Here is a 22355-nt window from a genome sequence, read left to right as displayed (position 1 = left end):
GTGGTGCTCCCTAGCATGGTCCAAAGCATGAATGGTGTGTGCTCCTGGTGGTTGGGGGGGCACGGCTGCGCTGGTGGCAGCGGGTGCCCAGCGGCGGTGAGTGGGGAGCTCCTGCAGACGCCACCAGCACCGTTGGTGGCAGGGGGTGGCGAGTGCTGACCACGGGTTGGTGGCCACCCACAGGCACCGCCAGCAGTGGCAGCAGCAGCCAGGGGTAATTATGGACCACCTGCAGATGGTGGAGTGGTGAGCGGCGACCACCTGCAGGCGCCACCAACACTGTCGGCAGCGCCTTTTTGCAGGGGGTGCATCACCATGCACAGGGGGTGCATGTGCACCCGCGTGCACCTGCTACGCATTGCCTCTGGTCCAAGGCAGTATTCATATGTCCCAAGGCTTGATCTCTCTCTTTCACTTGGTTCCATATAGCCTTATATTTCAGTAACTGCATGCTCTGCTGTGTGATTGCCTTCACTGTATTTTGGAATCCACATTTCCACATATGCAAGCTAACATCTGTAAGTGCTTTTCTGCTGCAGTCTTCAGAAGGTCACTAAATTTGAATTTTCTTTTTATCCTTTAAAATCTGGGCTTATGAACTCATACAAAAGAACTGCTGGTGACATTGTGAAGACTGAATCTAGTGTGCCATTTATCTTGACTGTGCTTTTGTCACATAGTATCTTGAAAAGTACGTTTATTGTGCTCCATTGTGTTGTACCTTTTAATAGACTTTGGAGGAGGACCCTCTGCTGGTGCAGTTCTGTTTACATGGCTACAGCCATAGAGTTTAGGAGCTCCAAGGATTTGGATTCCCTTAGAAACAAAACAAGCATGTGACTTTCTTACATTCAGGCTGTATCCCTCTCCTCTGAGAGTTACTGTATGTATGTACAAATGAGAACTGGACAGCCCAATGGGCCAAGCTCATTACACTCTGTGAGAATGAAGGGGAAAGTTGAATGGGTTTGTTTTGTGTGGATATAGGACAACTCGGATGATGAAGCTACAGCTAGTTCATGTTTGTAAAGCAAATATTTGCTAAAATTCCCCTGTGTTTCCTCGTTTTGAAATACTAATGTAGTGTATGCATTGTGTGCACTGAAAATGTGATATGAATGTGTAACAGAGGGGGAGCAACCCTGTAGAGTCCTGCTGACTGTGACCATGGACTACAAATCCCAGAGGCACTGGGAATCAGGAAGAGGAAGGGATGAGACACCCTGCAGGTTTCTGTTCCTGGCAAATCTCAGAGCTCTTGTGGGGAGCAGGAAGAGGAAGCAAAGGGAGAACCCAGGCTGGCTACTTGCCTGTGGTATGTTGGCTGGGGAAGACTGGAGGAGAGGGAAGCCTCTTCACAACACAGATGAATGACAGATCGACTGCACATGATGCCTAACCTAGAGACCTGCAGAGAGCAACTTTGGCCTAAAGGCTGGTTCTTGGGGACACCTCCAGGGGTGGGCAGGGGGCTGTGTGTGCTGAATATATGTACCCCAGCAGTACTGACCACTACCTGTTTACTTGCCCTCTTAGTGTATGTTGTTATACACTGAATGCCTATTTACCTGTATTTGTGCCTTTCCGTTGGCCTGTGACTAATCTCTAGGACAATCTATATAAAGTGAGTAAACCCCTTGTTGGCTGTGTGATTGTGTTTGACACTAAGGGGGTTTGCTACACGAACTTCCAATTTACACATCCTATTGAAACTGTCCTGTGTCATTTGAAGACAACAACACTGTAATGGGCTCTCATTACACATAGGATTTCTAGATTAGAATGGCCATATAACTTATAACCATGTTGGAAGCAATTTTCCAACATAGCTGAAATCTAAAACTGTGATAGAAGTATTAGCATCCAAGCCTAATTCAGTAAAAATAAATACAACTATATTTCAAATACTGTTCTGTATAACTTCCGTCAGACAAGATACTATGCAAAAATGTTTAGCAAATATGGTTCTCTAAAAACCTGCTGGACACCCTTTTTAGAGACCCCTGTTACTAGCATAGTTTAGATTTTTGTGTTAAAGAAGGTCTTCAACACTGTCTTCCAGGAAGCAACTTTTCTGACCTGGAGAAGAATAGCAGCAGCTGAGAGAGAAAAGAGAAAGAGTAAAATACAATGGAAAAGAAAGGAAGCTACTGAACAAAATAAAAGGAGAGAGAAAAATAAAACATTGGACATCACCACACAGCCCACTATAGCACAGTACTGGTATTTAATATTAATTTTCTGTAGCAATTAGTTTTGCCATCTTTTTTTTCCTGCATAGTCAGAATCTGGCAGAATTTTAGTCAGCTTATGGTTGAGGGCAGTGGGCCAAATGTTGTGTTTGGTAGATATATCTGCATTGAAATCAAACATGCTAATGAATCTGAGATATGATATGTTAGGGCACTGGTTTCTCCTGTGCCCACGCCCCTACTAGTTTTGCAGTTATCCCTGTCAATAATACAACACCAATGAGCAGAAGAGCCAAGTCAGCAAAAGGGGATCTAGTACTACTTAGTACAATATTCCATACTTTTACTTTGTTCCTGGACTCTGTTATATCGCAATAGGGTATAGAGTGATTCTTGTAACACTTTTTTTTCTCCTCTCACAATAGGATTTAGTAATGTCAGCGCTGGGTGCGTCTACATGTGCATTTACTGCACAGTGAGTTACTCCTAAGTCAGTCCACACAAACTACACAATAAGGCATCTACACATGCCTTACTATGTAGTAACTACTCAGGAGTAAATTTGCTACCTGAATCATGCAGGTAGCAAATTTACTCCTAAGTTTGTGTAAAGTGCCATTGTTACTGTGCGTTAAGATGCACACCCGTATTGGGCAGTCATATTCAATTACTGTGTAGTAACCTAAGTTACTGTGTAATAATGGTGCATGTGTAGATGCACTCCCTGGGTCCCAACCCCCCCCCCCCCCAACCCAGTAATGTGCATGTAGGATAACACCCTCAGAGCAGATCTTCAGGGCCAACTACAGACATTATACTTCTTCTGGTTTAGGTGGCTGGAAACTGGTCTCTACCAGTAACAGACCTGAAGTTTGGAACACATAGATTGGTTTAAAAAGGGCAGATCCCAGTCTAAGATGGACCTGGATCGATGTGGTATTAGATTAAAATGATCTAGGTTAGACCTGTGAATTAAACTGCAGTACCAGGTCCACTTGTGAATCAAGGGAGGTCACTGTCTGCTGGAATCTCAGGCATCTTTGTGGGTCCCTTAAGCCCCACCTCACAGGGAGCCACATAGACTGCAGATTCCTGTCACTAACACTGATGGTGTGGAGGGGGATTTGGCCATGCTTGATTCTCTTGCACTACACTGCCTCACAGGGGGCATGGGAGTCCTTGGGTGGGTGTGTGGGAGCCCACCAAAAGACACTCATGGCCTCGTGAGCCAGCACAGCAAAAGGGAGCCAGACACAGCCAAGTGCCCCTTCCCCCCTCCCATGTCAGCAGTCAGTGTCAATAACAGGCATCTGCAGCCCGTGCAGCTCCTTGGCTCACAGAGCCATGTGGGTCTCTCAGTGGGCTCCCACACACCTGGTGAGGCCACAAAGCCTGCAAAGTTTCAAATTGAAAAGTGCAGGGGCTTGTGGGGAACTGCACCTCAAGCTGCTGACAGGCAAAACTCGTGACATAGATGACCCTGTGTGTGTTAAGGTGCGGTGGACTGAAAACTACAGGGGTGGTGGCCCCTGCTTAGGCTAAAAAGCCTGCCAAGTTTCAAGGAGATAAGTGCAGGAGTTTGGGGAGGGAGCTGTATCTCAAGCTGCGGACAAAAAAAACTCGTGACATGGGTGACACTGTGTGTTAAGGCACAGGGCTCATGGCTTCATGCTCTCAGCAGAGGCTACAACCCCTGCACATTTCATCCAAATCAGACAAACACCAACAAAATTATAGATATTTCATTGTTTCCCCAGTATACTCTATGGCCGGATCTCTGAGGTGGCTCAAAAGCTTCAGAGCTGCTTTGGCCGGATTGAAGCAGAAACCTGGTCCGGATCTCCAGATCGGATCCCTGGCATCTGAATTGGCCAGATCTGAAGCCGGATCGAATCTCTGCCTACTCACACAGGCCTACCTATCACTGACTTGACACTGCTCAGCAATCTCTGGCAGCCCAGGGAGGCTGCAGGTCATGCTGGGAGGTGGGCTCAAGCACCCCCAACCTGCTGGACTTGGTCAACGTAGGCAGCCTGTGTGTCCCCTTCCCTCCCCCTTCCCACTGAAGGTTGAACTTTCTTCAGGCCCTTTGAATATCTGTACCTAACGCAAGTGTTGTTGTCAGATGCCCAGTGATTTCAGTGATCCTACAACCATAATATATGCCACCTAAGGATCAGCCCCTTTGTCAAAAAAAAATTACCAAGGTAGGAACAATTTCTAAAATTCCTGGCCTAAAAGAGTATAAACTGAGTCTGTAGAACCTGGACTGTAAAAATAAGATACTTGACAATACCGCTATTGCTGCTACTAACTTTAAATTTGATTCATTTGTTACAGCTGACCAGCTATTAAATACATATGTCCTGGCAGGCAGGAGTCACGATTCAAAAGTGAAGACTAAATTATATGAACTACTCACCACAGAGCTCTTGTATTGTTTTTCAGTGGACTGCTGAATGCCTTGCCAGCTTTCTTTTTTCTTCAACTGCTACTATGTGAATTCCTTTTTGTAAAAATCTAATAAAGTGTATAGACTGACACAATTCCTGTGACAGGCAAGCCTTTGATATTCATGTTTCACTGGACAGCCTTACAGTATGTGCAAGCTTATATAGTAGATATGCTGGGAAAGTTGTGGCCAGTCAAAACTATTTCAAAAACATATCTTTACTACTGATAGCCACACCAGGCTATTTTAGAACACTGAGGGATATATCTGAGCATATTCAAGCAGGGATGGGGAAATACAGAGGAGTAAAATCAAGTATGTTTTAGTAAACAGGATGAGGTGGGGAAAGATGATGCGAAGATGATAGAAAAGCAGAACTCTGTTGCTTTTAATACTGATATTTCCATTCTAGCAGAGAATGGAAAAGGGGCTGCTTTCCTAATTGCCCTTCCCCATCTCCCATTCACCCCCCCTCCCCCAGCTGCTGGAGGTGTTGCATTGATGTAAGTGAATAGCAGCTCTAGTTCCTCCAGCAGCAGAGCTTGGAAGAAGATAACTGGGTCACCAGGCATCCAGGGATTCTCCTGAAACAAGCTTCTGCAGAATTGGCTGAAATAGTCTCACAAATCTCAAACATAATAGTAAGAGGCCAGGGTGACCTGTAATCCCTTACGAAACGACCAGCAGTTTTGCTTAGTTGTCAGTTCATTCCTAATTAACCAAAAAAATGACAGATTAATGTATACAACCTATCAGGGCCTGACTCAAAAGGTCCTGGAGACACTTCAACTAACTGCATTGCATTTTAGATCAGACATTAGCTAAGGATCCCACAGACAGAGTGGTCTAGAACAGAAATGGACAGAGTATGAAGTTTAGTTCAATATATCCAGCTTTCACACATGGAAAACTGGTCAAGTCTGCAGTGCACAAAACCCTGAGCAATTATTTGCTGTTAATATTTTATATTCCATTGCTGGTTGAATTACACTAGTGTTTTGTCTATTCTTTAAATGTAGTGCCAAGAATTAGAAAGTGATACAACCACTGAGACACCACTGAGTAATTCATTGACTAATGGCCTTTATACTTCTTACTGCAGAGGACTTATGCAAACTCTACATATCTTTTATAAATGCTTTATTCATGTTAGATGCTTTAAGAGCATAAACATATAAAATCTTTTTGGCTCCTCTAGCAAGAAATAAGTCTGGCTCTACTTTAAAAAATTACACTAATCATCTAATACTTCTGCGTAAAAGGAAGGGAGGATCAAAGTAGATGCAAGTTTTCTGGCTCTGTCTCCTCTTTCCTTTGTTTGTCCAAGTCTGGTAGCACTCACCATGTGCTGCCAAACAAGGAGTCCCAGTGGAGCTGGGCTCATGGCCCTATACACATTTCCTTTTACCTAAAACAAAGCAAAAAAGAATCCTGTTCCTCTCAAGTGCAGTTCAGCTGTACCGTTTTGGAAACCATGGGACCTCTCTAGCCTGGAGAAAAGAATTCCTTAGAATTCCTAGGAAGACAATTTTTGCCCTAATGCACCGACAGAAAGGATGGCTTTTCTGTAATGGATGCTATGCTGCACTGCAGAAAATGCCTTGTAAAAAACCCAAACATTTTTCATTTACAGTCATTCATGGCCATTCACTTCATAAAAAGTTTTGAATCAATTAAATTTTCCTTGTTACTTTTTTTGTGAAAGGGCTGCTTTTGCACTAGAAACTTGGAAAAAACCATAGATTTTACTCAGAAATGTTACCCATGTGGCAGAATGCCACCTCTGTCTCTCCCCAAAAACTCTGCTCTGTGACAACGTTGGTTAATATGGGCTCTTTAGGTAAGCCTGAGTGGTAACCTGAGTTGGATACATTCCTGAGGGAGGGGGGAAACCTGCTCCTTCTGCCTATGTGACTGGCAACACATACCTGGGTGAGGGGCTTACACTTCCTATTGTTAAGCAATGCCAACCTGATTGGGAGGGGGCTAGAGACTCTGCCAGTCTGCCGAGCAACAAGTGATGCATTTCAAATTGGTTGGCTGGCAGCCAACAGGTGCTGGCCTCCATTGGACCAGGTAAATGAGATCATAAGGGCTATATAAGTTAAGGACTGCCAAGGAGGAGGGTCAGCAGCCATGATGAAAACTCAGAGAGAGAGAGAAGAGCTGGACCATCTGAAACTTGCTCTCTCTCTCAAAACTCATGATCAACGAACTGCCTGCCTCCAGAGGGACTCTCCACCTGCCTCTGGATGATACTTGTAAGTAAGCTACCTGAGATCTAACTAGATATATAGCTTGCAGTAACTCAGATGTGTGATCTAAGGCTACCCCAGCCACCCTGTTTGCTCTATGGGATTTCTCTGATGTTACTCAACTTTGTACCCTATTCCAACTGTACTCTGTGTAACCAATAAAGTTCTTCTTTGTACCTAGCATGGGAGACTTATTAGGAGTGAGTCTAGATTATGCCTTGGGGTCCCCTTGGTTTGGTTGACTAAGGGAGACCACTGCTTGTGCTTCTGACTGAGGGAAGCACCCCCATGTTCTTGAAGTGAGTTGAGTACCCTTGCGGGCTACTAGGCCTGTGTTTCCCAGGGGGCCCAGTGCCAGGATCAAGCTCGTCCCTGGGTGGTGACAACTGTACTCCCAGGTTAGCGGGTGTGTTCCAGGAAGGGGGTCGGCCGGACATGAGGCACCCCCAGGGAGGCACTTGGAGCCTGGGAGGTGGTCGACTGCAGTGAGGTGGGTGGCTCAGCACAGGAGCACCCCCTATTAGCCCACCACAACCCACACATCTAACTCCTGACATTTTAAGGATAGAATTGTAAAGCTCAGAAAGACCTAGGAGACTGAAGAAACAATATGTTTTGTTATTCCTATTATAAGTGAAATATATTTTATACTTGAGCTCCACTAATCAAGGAGGTAAAAACTAAGGGACTAGAAAGTAGATGATTATATGGTAGGATTGATGACATTAATTAATGCATATAATATGCATACTTGAACAGCAGAGCTGTGAGATGGAATGACTCTCTAGATGGGAACTTAAAGAAACCTCAACTGTTATTTTGCTTTTCCAATCATTCTGCAAGTTACCCCTGAACTCTGGACAGAACCTTTGGTTGCATCCAAGAGCCAGACTTGGCTAACTAACAACTCAATTAAAGGTTGTTTTTTTTAATATTAGACATCAAGACTGCATCTCTGGCTGCATGCAAATAGATATTACAACTGTAAGTCATACTAGAAAAATACAACATATCTAGGGCCTTTAAATCCCTACCTAAAAGATCATTGTAATAGGCTGCCCTGCCCTTCTAAGAAGCAGAGATCTTGGAGCAGGCAGTCTGATCCTTGCATGAGGTCCAGCTTAGAAATGGTCTGGTTACAAAGTGTTAAGAGAAGCATTAGAAAGCAGTAGGAGGAGCAGTCACTCCTGTGATAGACTTTGAAGCAAGAAAATTAAAGGGAACGAGCTTCTGAGAAATATAGTTCACAAGTGAGCAGATATAAATGTTTTGATATTTTTTTACTAGATTTTATGTTGAAGAAAACCATGTTTCAATAGATACTCTGACAAGTGGTCATTTCTGGGCTAAGTAACAGTTCAGCAGCTATGGGACAATAACGGTAATGTTTTTGAGACAAAAGACAAATATCTAGAACTTGAAGTTATGAACTCAAGCTCTCTGAAATCAATAGAAATACTTCCAGAGGTTTTGAGTCAAGGCCTGTGCTATTGCTGTTTCTTTTTGTAATCCTGCTACTACCCCAACTTCCTTCTTAAAGCTTCATTAGCATAAATTCACGCCTGCAGTCAAGAAAAGTAAAATGTATGACTCTTTTGTAAAGATTCATACATTTGAGAACATCTTGTCTGCCTGAATTGTTCATCATTACTTCACCAGCTAGTTCATCATTACTTCAACTCCAAAATATAGTTAACATACAATTCTCCTGTTTTGAATTATATTTTAAATATAGTGTAACAATTGCAAAATATTCTAAAATGCACGTGGTGATTCCCAAAGGGAGTTTAAGAAAGAAAAGAGTCTTGTGAAAAATTACCAACTTGAAAGTGAACTTTTGCAAAGTATGGAGAGGATGTAGGGGACACATCAACATAACTTGCCATTTCTAAAAATGGCTGTAGATCAGCTTAAAAAATGATTTCCCCTTGGTAGCAGCTAGCTCTTTATCTAAGTGTATTCCATTTAAATGGGTGGTCAAAGCTAAATGACCCAGTGTTGCTAGCCTAGTGTCAGGTACAAGAACTTCCTTGTTATCTCCTGTAGGTTTCATATCGATACAGATCTAAAAGACAATGGAGAAGGCAACCAAGCTCCACATTCAAAAAGATTTGACACAGATGTATGTATGTAAGTTCAGGGACAGATTGAAAGGATGTGCACTAGTGCAGCCTAACTGCCCCTTTCCAACCATGCCGCTGGAGCAGAAGCCAGGGATTTAAGTCCCAAAGTGTGTGTCTATTTGTGAAATTAATGTACAGCAATACACTCCAGCGCTTATCGTGCTGGAGTTATCACTCTTGGGTGCCACATTTGCATGTGAGCCTGGGACCATGACATGTTGAGCCAGGTCAGAGCAACCCCAACTGACAGGAGGCCTGGGCGGGGTCAGCCCACCAGCCCAGGGATGTTCCGACCTGGCTCAGTGTGCTGTGGAGGGGCTGGCTGGGGTATAAGGGTGCTCCATAATGGGGCTAGCCAGTAGGCAGCCCCGCAAACTGAATCACACTCATGCTCCAGCCAGCCCTATCAGCATCTGCACATGCATAGTACTTGTATTTACAAGTACTATCCTGAAGGGGAGTTAATTCATTTACTCTGTCCTAATGCTCTGTAGTAAATGTATTGTGTAGATGTGCCCAAAGGTGGCAAACATTTCCCCGCTTTTTATCCCTCTGTGCTCAAATGCATTTCTCTTCCCCTCCCCTTCTCCCTCCATTCCCATTCCCTCACTCCGCTGCTTGCCACAGGGAAGCAGGTGACGGGGAGCTCCTATCCACTCCAGCTGGTCTGCCCAGGGGCTGTGCGTAGCCCAGGTTCTAGTGTCATTCCCAGGACAGCACCTAGCAGTGGCAGGCAGCTTAAACAGGAAGGATAGAGTGCTCTTGGCCCTGCCTTGTCAATGGGTAGATGATTACACGACTTCGTTGGGCAGAAGATACAACTTAAAACCCTCTCAGGGCAATGGGAAGACTGTGTACCGAGGTCTTTAATTCCTGGGCCATTAGGCTATATAAAGGTGGAAGGCCATTCTATTCTTGCATCAAACATCCATTTTGCTTGAGTTTTTCCAGCTCCAATTTTGGGGACATTCATGCAGTTTTATGCATATTCAGATGAAATAGAATCACTGTAGAATATATGTAGATACAGCAGATCCCTTCTGAGTATGCTCAAAAGATTTAGTCTAGTTGCACAGATAGAAATGGGACCTGAAATTCATGGATGTGGCAAAAATGTTTCTTACTTGTTTACATCTAGAAAAAAGTAGGATTTGGGCCTAAATTACAGAGAGAATTCACATTGTTTAAAATGGAATTTTATCATATCTAATGCGATTGTGTATTATATAGCTTGGAAATATTGATAAAACGGTTGGAAGTGAAAAAAATGGAATTTTTACACTTTCAACTGCATTTTGCTACAGGAAGGTCCAGAGCTGTATCAATAGCAAGTTACTGAACATCATTTTTGCTGCTAATTTTGTGCATTAACTTGCTTTGCCTTTTGTAGCAAAATTTATATCTACCGTAATTAGACTGTACTATAATGCCCCTAGTATTTTTTTCAGACCACCCTTCCCGTTTTTTTAACAACATGTGCAGATAGAAGCCTTGATTATTTTTCACAATTCTTATATACCTGGTTTAATCAAGCATAAGTAAATGATGTTAAGCAGAAAAGTCTTCTTCCTGACTGGTGTGAGCAAGCAATTATTATCCTAAACCATGAGATCTGCTTAGCACTAAATCATTGTCTCAGCCTTCAGCAGTTGTTAGTGGTTATAAAATGATGTATTACTTCTAAAAAATCTACACAGAGTCTGTTCCTAAATGGCCTCCTGAAGCAATGAATTGCACAAATACAGCACAAAGGTGTACTGTATTTGCTTTGATTTTTTTTTTCTACATTCACTGACCTTTGTCAAATGTGGGTGGAAAGAACAGAATCTTGATTCTCTGCATTCTGCCAGTTTACCTTAAAGAGCAGTTGCAGAAATGGAGGCCAGCACAGACTTACTCATTTGTTCAGATTTTTATCTTTTTCCCCAGCTAAGTCAGATATCATTTTCTTGTATCTGTATACAGTAAGACTGAAAATAAAAATAGCAGTGATGGAGATCTAGATTGAATTCCGGACCCTACACAAATCAATGGGAAAACTTATCTTGTTAATTCTTAACTTTTCCCAAAACCATAACACTAGAGGGTGAAATAAGGTCAATGGGAAAACTTCCAGCATGTGCCTGGCTGGGGTCTTATGACCCGTCCCACCCCCAGTGCTCATTCCTGCCCATGGCAGGGGGTCAGACTCAATGATCTGTCTAGGTCCCTCCCGACTCATTGATTCTATGATTCTACTAGCACAGGATTCACTGATACATATATATTCACTGTGTGATGACCAAGACTGAGATATCCTTTTTCACGTTTAGTGGCACTGTAATCTAATAGGAATCCTACTGATCACAGTGGGACTAGTGGAGTAAAGCTAGGGGTGCACCCATCGAGAGTTTTGTGGCCAGTACCTACGGCTGATTTTTAAGGAGGCATATTGGCTGTTATCGATTTGATTTATGATACCCAGCCTGGCAGTGTGGAGAGCTGCCTTCAGCTGGTAAATCTGGTGTCATAGAAAGGGAGGAGGAGGAGAGAGAGAGAGAGGGTATGTGGGGAGGGCAGATCAAGGACCCCTGCAGTGAGGGAGGTGTGGGGTTGGGGCAAATGCTGCCCAGCCGGGGCAGGGTGGGCATGGAATGGTGTCACAGCTCATCTGGAGTATGGGGCATGGCTTCTACTGCTGTGTGCCATTTGGTTGGGAGCTGGTGGTCTAGCAGCTCGTCTGGCACTTGCCTGCTTGTGCAGCAGCTCCCACCACTGCTCCCACCACTTGTCCAGGAGGGCACGGAGGGGGAGGGGTGCCCCTGGATCTGTGCAGGGTGAGTTGGGGCTGGGGCTGCAGCAAGCTCTTCCTGGTGGAGTGGGGCTGCACTAGGAAGGGGCTACAGTGGATTTGTGGCTGTAGCCCCCCGCCATAGCCCCGTTCCCAGCAGCCCCATCCTGCTGGAAAGAGTTAGTCATGGCCCTGGCCCCAGTCCCACCTGCCCTGCCCCTATCCAGGGGCACACACCCTTTCTGTGCCCTCCTGGACGAGTGGCAGGAACAGTGGTGGGAGTTGCCACATGAGCAGGCAAATGCCGGATGAGCCATTGGACCAGTGGCTCCTGGCTGAGTGGCGTTCAGTGGCAGGAGCAGTCCCCCCACTTCCCTATGCCCCCCAAATGAGCTGTGGCTCTGTCCCATGCCTGCCCTGCCCTGCCCTGCCCCAGCCCCACACCTCCCTCACCATGGGGGCCTTGATCTACACCCCCACACTCCTTCCTTTACCCCTCCCCTTCCACCACACCAGACTTACCAGCTGGGGGCAGCTCTCTATGCTGCCGTGCGGTGCCCCTCACTGCCTGTACTCTGTGTTGCCAAATTAGCAGCCTGATATGGCTGACTTCCAATATAGTAAATTTTCTTTATAACAGTCCTGATTTGATGTATGTATTGGTATTGTAAGACCAATGTATTGGTGCACCTCTAAATAAGGCACTACTCACGGTATGGGAGGATGTCACAATATAGCCTTAGATAAAAAAATTCCAAAGGGTAGAGACGCATGAAAGACAAAATAAGTACTGGATAAAAGCCTGAAGTATAGGATGGCTGGGTTTGGAGCAACAGAGAAGAGTTCCAATTTTACTTTCAGGGTGCATACTTTGCACTTTTATTACAGTTCTTATTATGTGCTTTCCAGATGTTTCTAGTTTCTCTTCTATCTTTCATTGTAGCATCTTATGCTGAAAGCCATATAATTTGTTGTTACTGTCTTTAAAATGCCAGGAGGGCATCATGTTTATTGATAGCAACAAACCAAATTATTCATTAATATTAGAAGTCCATGAGCCACAATTCTGTACCATTGTTCATGAACCCATTCTAATCAGTGACAGCAGCATACAAATATGAGAAGGGAGAATATGGACTATTTTACAGTGGGTTCTAAAATAATATTAACAAGGTACCAATGAGGTTATCATGCTGATCACAATGAATAAGGTTAATGTAATGAAGCAGTTTGGCATATTCTGAGTGGAGGTCTGTATTTTCACTTATAGAGTAATTTGAATGACTTGTCTAGACATCCTATTATCATGAAAAGGGAGTTCTTGGACTGATCTGAAGACAACAGACCCTACTTACTGAGCTACTTTACCATTTCACAATGGTGAAAGCAAGGCATAATGCTGCTTCAACTTGTGGGTAGGCATTGTAGCAGAGTGCTTGAGCTAGATTTACTGCAGTGCATTTTTGTCTGGTTTGTTATATTAACATTTTTTTTATTGATCACCGTGATACAGCAGAATAATAGTGTCAAATTCTTATTATGTTTTCCAGTTTCCAAGGAGAAAACATGTATTTTCAGTCTGAATGACTTACTTCCTTTTCTATTAAGGAAAACAAAGAGAAAAAAGAAGAAATTGAAAGTCCTTATGAGTAAGCACAATGTGTGCTTCTTCCAGTTTCTTGTGGCAGTTCTTAGAACAAAATGCCTACTGCTGTGCCCAGAAATGTGGTTTTTAGAGAAAGACAGCAAAGATATCATTGATTTATAGTTACATTCTTCACAGTCCCAGTCTTTTTTCTTTGGTCTCCTTGTAGAAGTTTCCTTCTACATTTCAGCTGTGTAATTCACTGTGTCCTTTATCAGAAACATTATTTCAATGGATTGGGAGAAGAGGACCCATCCACAGTGAAGGATACAGACATGTAAACTGAGAGGCAAAGCTTAAGGCATAAAATGCTATTAAATAGCCACTTAGCAGCTGCACACAAATAAGCAAGCTGTGCATTTGCAAGTGTGATAAATGAACAGACTCTTCATCCAAAGGCAGACAGTTGAAAGTGTGAGAATCTCCACCTCAGTTTATCTAGGAGTCAATTTCTCCGTGTTGGAACAAGGCTCAGCAGCTGTTAGGGGTTGCATCTCATGTTCATAACTTTTTTCAATCAGGACATCTTGACTTTCTATGGATTAACCTCTTTGTCGGTCCATGGCCTAAGAGGGGAGGCTACAATATCATCCTTTGCTAATTCCCAAATGTCAGTGAAACTACAACCTTCATCTCATGCATGAAGGGACAGGCATTTCTAGGTACTGTAAACTGGATCAGCCATTGGTTGCTAACTACTGAGTAGGGGTGTGCGAAGTGGGCTCTATTTGATTTGGATTCGGCCTGAATCAGGGACAGTTATTCGATTCGTTGATTCGGATCACTGTTCCTGATTTGATTCGGCCAAATCCAAATCTGAAGATTCAATGCTGATTCAGAGAATCAGAGATTCTGACATAGACACAGCTTTAAAAGTTTTTTCTACATACCTCTAGGTACCAGTGTGCTTGTGAACACTGCAATGCTGGGGTGGATGGGGCATCCCACAGAAATGCGGGCATGGGGGTGCAGCTTCCATGTGTTCAGTGGCAAACTGGGAACAGGACTGGAAATACTTTCGGTTAATTTCTGAGTCCACTGGGGAGCGTACAGGGCCCCCCAACTCAGCGATAGACCACAGGGGGACCCTGGGGACCCTGCCCCCCCCCCCAGACTCAGGACGCACCAGTTGGGGGACTGTGGTGGGGGAGGGGGGCCCTGGTGGACCAGAAGTGCTTCTGGTCCACTTCTGAGTCTGTTGCTGAGCGCACTGGGGAGCGCCCCCACACTCCTGTAGGATGCTCCATGCGCCCTGCAACATTCATGAGCTGCCTGCTACCTAGAGGTATGTAGAAAAAACATTTGAAGCTGTGTCTATGTCCAAATTGCCAAATCTTTCCAAATCTCTCTGAATTGATTCAGAGAGATTAAAGAGTCTTGATTTAATTTGGATTTGGAGATTTGGCCACCGAATTGGGCTGAATCTCTGCTGAATCAAAACAGGGAGCAAAGCTTCACGCAGCCCTACTACCGAGATTGTTTTGAGCTTCACGGTCAGTGCAAGACGGCCCCTCAAGACATTAATGGTAGTGGGAGAATCATCAAAAAAAGAGCTCCTATGCTAGTGCAACAGCATGTATGGCATTGTCCATTTATACCGGGTATAATAGGTGGTTAAATGGAAAGGTCATACCAGTGTGAAGTTTCAGAACAGCAAGCTTAGATGAGCGAGTGGAGGATCTGAAGGCAGAAGATAATTCTAGATGGTTGAGACTAAGGCATGATAGCAGACATCTGTGCTGAGGAACAGAAGTTATGGAAGTGGTTCAAGGAACCAGAACTTTGTGTGACATACTGTATGCTACAGTAAGAAAGCTGGCAAAGACCCTGGGTTGAAGCCTTGTGGTTTTGAGAAAAGCCTTTTATCTCTCATACTGTCCCAGGTTTCTGATGGCCAGGGCAAAATGATTAATCAGTGTTCTGTGGAATGATCCATGGATGGGATTCCTAAAAACAGGATCTTAGGGTGTTGCGGGGGTGGAGCGCCCTACCTTTCATGGTGGTAGAATAAGGGCTTATAAATCTTGGGAGGAGGGAAGCTATCCAGCTTGCAGAAAGACTGAACTGAAGGTATCAGACCAGCCACACCCAAGAAATTGCACTATAAGCTGGAGACCCTTGCTGTGTACTCAAAAGGACTCACAGGGGTAAGTGAAACTCTTGTTACAGTGTCTTACAGTAAGGCAAAATTGGGAGGGAGGAGGTTTAGGATCTTGGACAGACACCTATAGAGCAGAAATCATCAACTACTTACTATACAAGAACATGAGTTCAAGCCTACTCCTTTACTTTGAAGCTGAACCAGATAACTGTCAGACAAAGCTTTAAGTCCAGGCTCACCTCATTCCTTCCAAAATTCAAGTCAGCTCCACACCTGCTTTGTTCAGCACAAAAGAAAGCTTATGTTTCTTGAGCTGTTGGAAAGCACAGTATTGCAAGTTCACTAAATAACACACATTTCCATGTATTCTTGCTAAAGGAAACTGTGGAGGAAAGACTGTAGTGCAGTAGCATATGTTTCTACATATGTATTTGGTGATGGACAGCATGTGTCGGCCCCTGTGTTATGTTATCATCATCTCTGAATAAAATGCTGTATATTTTGAACAATGCTGTCTTGTTAATATATAGTCTGACACTTACAAGATGGTCTGTTTTTTATTTTCCCCATATAAATACAAATCCAAGACTTGACATAAGATCAAAAAACCCATGCTCTATAAAATAGAAAAGCATGGTGCTTATAACAAACTGACAGTGTAAGTCATTTTTAGCTGTATTTAATTATTTTCATGTCATCACCTTATGTACACTGAATAGTGTTCAAAGAACGAGTACTTGTGTGTGCGTGTATGTACATACATACATACACACACACACGTGTATGTATATATACATACACACATATAGATATGTATGTACATATACGTGTATATACATACATGTGTGTATGTGTAGATATCTTTAGCAAGACTAAAAAATATAGGATTAAAACGTCAAATGAGTTTACTGATGTCTGACAAACTTCAGGATAAATAGTGCTCCGCATTTTATTGTTTAAAAAAAATAAATTCCAGGAATTTTTTTGGGTTTATCTTCAAAACCTAAAAATGGGATAAAAATGAGGATAAAAGGAATAAAAGGGAAAACATCAGTTTAAATTGGGGGGGGGGGGATCCGGCAGTGAGACACAGAGGGAGTAAAACTGGGACTACGGAAGGGGCAGGGGGAGGTGTTCAGCACAACCTGTTAGCTGCTCCTGGGGCTGCAGCAGGGAGCAATGTGGGGAGGAGCTGTCAGTGGGTGTGGGGCAGGGGGGCATGGCACTTGCTGCTACATGCCCCCTGGGAGGGCTGCGGGCTGGGGGGGCCTGTGCTGGGTTCTTCCAGGGGGTGCATGCCCCCAGATCAGCAGCAGGAAGCACATGGTACCACACCCTGCCTTTCTTCCCTGGCTGCATTTGTGCCCCTCCCCCCTGCTGCAGCCACCTGCTGCTGGGGTGCCCTGGCATTTTGAGGGGAGTGCCACACAGTCAGATGTGGAGGGGGGTACCCAACCCTGGCACTTCCTGCCCCACCCAGGGTCGGATCCAGGAGCCCCATGCCCCCAGGCAGTATTTCCAGCCCCATGGGCCCATGCAGAGTGGCTGGGTACAGCACCTGCTGCAGGGAGTAGGGCAAGGCTCTCCTGTCTTCCCCCCCCCCCAGTGGGGCTCCCAGCACCCAGGGCAGGGTCAAAGCTGGAGCTGCCAGAATGCAGCTTGGACCCACCTGCCCCAGGGAGTGATTCCAGAGGCCTGACCCACCCCACCTGGGGACAAATCCAGGAGGCCTGCACCCCCAGGCAGCTTCAGTCACCCTCCCCCGGTCCCCGTGTGGCCACCACCAGCCCCCTGCCCCCCGCTCTGCATGCAGCTGCCGTCACTACCCCCCACCCCCTCTAACATCCAGCTGGAAACCTGTGCCTCAGGTAACCAGCACAGTGGCAATTTTGGCTTACCAGCACCACTCGTTTTTCATTTCAAATATCTGTTAACTGGCATGAGTGGGGAATGGGAATTCCCCACTTACAGTGGGTAACACGTATTTGAACTGAAAAACAGGTGTGAATCAGTAAAAACTGAATAACTTAAAAAGAAAATCAGGGAATTTATCAGTGAAAATAGGTAAAAACTGAGCATGCGGAACAGTAAACATAAATTAGCAGATACAATAGAGCAAATAGCAGAAGAGAGTTAAGATGACAGTAGTTCTAGTTGAAATAAGCTTTTCTAATGGAAAGAGAATAGTTAATCCTATATAAAATAGCAGATAAAAAGAAATAGTTGCATGGCGATAACAATAATAATGGTTCTACGTAACTACCAGTCTTTAAAAGGAAAGATACTTCTGTACGTGGAATTTTGCATTAAAGTGCAGGGATTTTTTGGGGGTGATGGTGCTTTATTTGTTTGGGGTTTTTTTGTGGGTTTTTTTTGTGGGGGGTAGTTAGTGAGATTAGACAAATGCTAACTTCAGAAGCATCATCTTCTAGTTTTTTTAACTGGTATACAGGCAAAGAGAAAGAAAAGTCGTATATAATCTTAGCATAGGAAGCAAATTAAAACAGTGAAGGATTTTAAGTAGCCACTTCTGTTGAATTAAACACAAAGAAAAATTAAGCATATACAACTGTGGTGGTGCTCTGTCAAATTCTTTAAATAGAAAACTTAGTAAAGGAATATGACTGTAAGGGTGGAAATAGGTGTTGTCTAATTTCTCATTTGTGTTGCCATAAACATTTTTATAGTGGCACAAATGCAGAACAAATAGATGTTGATACCCTTTGTGGTATCTTATGAAAGAAAAAAATCAGTAATGCAACAAAGATTCTGCCACTTTATTGTGGCAGATGTCTATTACCTCTATGGCAGAAGGGTACAAGAAGTCCTAGAGCACCTGCCTATTTCCCCCACTTAAAGAGAGACACACTGGGGAATCTTGGTGGGGAAGTTGAGTTCCCCAATCAGCCAAACTTGCCCCCCCAACTGTGGAGAAGCAGGTCTGGCTGAGCAGGGAATAACCCTACTTTCCCTGCCTAGTCAGACCCATGCCCTTAGTCTGGCTGGGTGGGGAAGAGCCTCAATTTCCACACTCAGTAAGACCTTTCCCCAATGATCACTGGGGCACAGGTCTGGCTGAGTGGGGCAAGTGGGAAGATCACATCGGGGTGGGACAAAGGGCAACATATGTTTCACCTAGTGAAATGGATCAGCTGTGCTATAACACGTTGCAGCACAGCTGATCCTCTTCATTTGGCAAAGTCTATTTCTAGCCTAATATTTAAATGATGACAGATCACATTAGACCTACCCCTGTTGTTCTCTGTGGTATTTGTGTGTGCATATATATGGAGGGTGGGGTGGGGGAAGAGTTGTGTTTTGGGGTGGAGAGGGTTGCATGTATGTTTCTTTTTTTCCTTTTAATTAGGAGGCTGAGCCTGAGCCAACAAGTTTTATGTGGTAAAGCTATACAGGCACATTCTGTTCTCAGTAATACTGGCATAAAATTAAGAGTAACTCTTGTTCAGTGAGGTTAATTTGGATTTATGCCAATATTCATGGAAGCAGACTTTGGCCCCTAGTTCCTAGCACTGCTGTTAGGCATGCATAGTTTTGTTTCGTGCAGCTATATCACTAAAAATACAAACCAAATACAGAGCTGAACTCAGCTTTTAGGTTGAGTCTGTTTCAAAGACGACTGCATAGCTGCACAGCTCTGGGGTATCCTCTGGAAAGGGTGGCACCCTCTCCCTTAGGAGGAGTGGTGAGGTGCAGAGAAGTTAATTTAATTGGCTCCTTAAATGGCTTGAAGTTTCTTAGCCCTTAACACCAGATCAGTGTCGTGCTGAATTAAATGATCTGCCCTCTTTTTGCCTGAACTAGAATGCACATACTGCTAATGCATCCATACGTTACTGAGGCATACTTCCGCTTATTTCCCCACAGGGCCCCACTACGCTGGGTCACAGGTGGGCCAGTTATGACTATTTTTAAATTAACATCTCCAGATTATTTTAACTTGAAATAGGCCTAGTGCAGTACAAGTTAGATATAGTACCATCTTTTTTTAACAAGTTTACCCCTTCTGGGAGTGGGGCAGGGGCAGGAACGGAGGCAGGTGGTGCACAGCCAGGGCGGAGTGCAGGACGGAGCTGCAGGAGGGATTCCTCTGGGAAGTGCGGTTGGGGGGGGGGCAGTTCCTGCCGCTGTGAGCACACCAGTGAAGGTCCAGGGGGAATGTGCCCTCTAGATCTGTGCATGGGGCAGAGGCACTGCGGCTGCAGGCTGGACCCTGCATCCTGCTGCCTCAAGAGCTGCATGATGCCACGTACCTGCTGTGACCGGATGGGCAGGGGACAGACAGGCGCGCGCACGCGCACACACACACACACGCACGCACGCTGGCAGAGACACAAACAGGCACACACATACAGACACATAGATGCAGGGGGTGGAATACGGCCCATGGACTGGGTAGTCAGGGGAGTAGGGAGAAGCAGCAGTGGCAGGCAGGAAAGCAGGGAAATGGCAGTGGCAGCTGGGGGGTGTGGCAGCAAGCAGCTGGGTGGGTGGGAGCGCAGTGACAGCTGGGCAGAAGCGCAGGGCCGGAGCTGGTGTTCTGGGGCCGGGGTTGGTGTGGGCCCAGGGCAGGGTGGCAGAAGCATGGGGCCTGGGCTGGCATAGGCTCTATGGAACTGGGTTGCACCAGCAGGGAGTGGAGCAGAGCTGGCCCAGCTCCATAGAGGCCCTGCCAGCTGGGGCCCCACACTCCTTCCACTCTGCCCTGGACTGATGCTCTTTGAGCGGAAACTCTTGCATTTGTGCAGTATTTTACATGAAGGGGCTATAGCCCTTAGGTACTACTATAGTCAAAGGTATAGAAATAATACTTCCATCTTTGCCACTACAAAAAAAACATGCAACACCTGGGGTACTAGTAAATCACTGAACTACTTCTTGGCTGCATAGATGAGTCATGGGTTAAAAAAGGATGAGTCTAAAAAAGATTATGTCCTGGTCACTGGACACTGACTTCATTTACAACTTCCTTCTGTAAAGGCCCGACATGATTTCCTTGAACTACTATATCATGGAGAATTGCCATCCTTATTATATATGGACTCATCTCCATATTCTTGGTCCTTAAATTGACAGATATAATAAGCTTCTTATTATTATTTTGAACATTTGGGAAAAGAAAATCACTGTATACTTTCTGTCCATGCTGATTACTCTTTCACTACAATATTTTACCAATGATTAATTAAGTCTAATCACAAAATACATCACTAAATTAAATACTTCATATTGCCCACTTTTCAGAAAATTCCTCTTATATTTTACCACTGAGGCATGGGACAATCTATAACAAATATAACAAACTATTTTCCTATATATCCACAATGCCTGCCTAGAATTCATTTCAGGTTCCCTGGCAGTGTAGTGGAAGATTCAAACTACAAGAAGGGTGATGTTACCCTATGGCTTAGTACCGGTACTACTAGCTTTGCTAAAGTTTTAATTTTTACTTCAGAAGTCCCCTGGAAAAACTGTGTTCAAGGCTCATTGGCTAGGGACAAGAATTATATATAAACTGGGACAAGTGATTGGAAACTAATTCAAGCCTGTAACATAACAGAGGTTCAGTGCACATAAGCTGCTTTCAAAATGGCTGAAACTGGTTTAAGATAAACCCAGATGGAGGTAGCATAGACTTAACTGCTTTAGGTTAAATCTGTTTATTGAACTTCTCTCCCAGATCTAGGGTGGCCATCATAAAGGACAGTCCGGGTTGTCCTCTGTCCTCTATTGCTATGAAACCAGACACTTTATGTCCTCTATTTTTCTCCTGAAAAGAAAAATAGAGGACATAAAAGCATCCAGTTTTGTAGCAATAAAAGATGGAGGACAGAGTAGCAGAAAACTGGAATGTTCTCTATGATGGCCACCCTAGATCTCCTCCAGATTTTAGTTAACTCACAGTCCCCCAGCATCCCAGGATGCTTTGAACCTCCCCAGCAAGCCCCCTCTGGCAGGGTGGGTCAGCTAGCTTTGGCCCAAACTGTCTGCTCCAGCTGAGAAGGGAGGCATGCTCTAGTGCTGCTGGCTTCTGAGCTGGGCCACTCCAGGCATGTGACTGTGTTTCTGGAATCAAAAGTGAATGTCTGTTCATTTGCTTATTGGTTCAATCTATGCAGTTTAGACTAACTGGCAGAGACTGGATCAATTCAGCCTTGGGCTTTTTGACCATCTGTACTTAGCCACTAAGTTCTAGCACTTAATTGGAAAAAAAAAAGGTGGTTTTCTCATGCTTACATTTGAGCCCAGTTCTCAGTTCTCTTACTCTGATATAAATCAAGAACAGGTCCAGTGCAGAAGGTGTGTAATGAGGTCATAGCCAGTACCTGGCTTTTTGCACTAAAATCCAGTGAATGGCACCAGTGCAAGTGTCTGAAAACTGGGCATTCTAGTTTGCACTAAACTCTACAGCTAGGTATAGATGTGCAATCCCCCCTGCCCTGGTGGAAGCACTCTAACTTATGGAGGTTTACTCAAAGTACAATAAGTTAGAGTGGGAGCCAACTGAACAGATGTTTGCTGTTCTCTGCAGGGAGCTTTCAGCCTGCCTACACGGACCCGGGGGAGGGGTGGTGCTCCTGCATGCCTCTCCAGAAATCTGCCAAAGCGGCCCCTCTCCCTCGTCCCACCTCACTATGACCTGGTGACTGTCAGCAGTGGCAGGGGGGAGGGGGAATGGAGCCCCACACCATGAGGGTCCCCCCATAACTTGCTGGCTGGGATCTCAGGGGGGCTGGGGCTGTGTGTATGGGGGCTCCCTTTCCACACCCCCCCAACCTCTTGACAGCTGCAACCAGCA

At 44.7% G+C, this 22355-nt stretch overlaps 1 protein-coding gene and 1 long non-coding RNA gene across 2 annotated transcripts in view; one reads left to right on the top strand and one right to left on the bottom strand.

Moving 5' to 3' along the window:
- Nucleotides 1-22355, bottom strand: part of BANK1 (B cell scaffold protein with ankyrin repeats 1) — a 360719-nt gene that overhangs the window by 108522 nt on the left and 229842 nt on the right. The window lies entirely within an intron of this gene.
- LOC149870946 (uncharacterized) lies at nt 984-4832 on the top strand. The gene is made up of 3 exons (XR_016440158.1): nt 984-1460; nt 2063-2223; nt 4533-4832. It is a non-coding gene; the product is annotated as an uncharacterized LOC149870946 (long non-coding RNA).

This window comes from Crocodylus siamensis, chromosome 2 (assembly GCF_052110815.1).
Source record: "Crocodylus siamensis isolate JL-2025a chromosome 2, ASM5211081v1, whole genome shotgun sequence".
In the NCBI taxonomy this organism is placed as follows: domain Eukaryota; kingdom Metazoa; phylum Chordata; order Crocodylia; family Crocodylidae; genus Crocodylus; species Crocodylus siamensis.
Note: the sequence above shows the minus strand (reverse complement) of the source record. Positions and strands in the feature narration are given on the sequence as shown.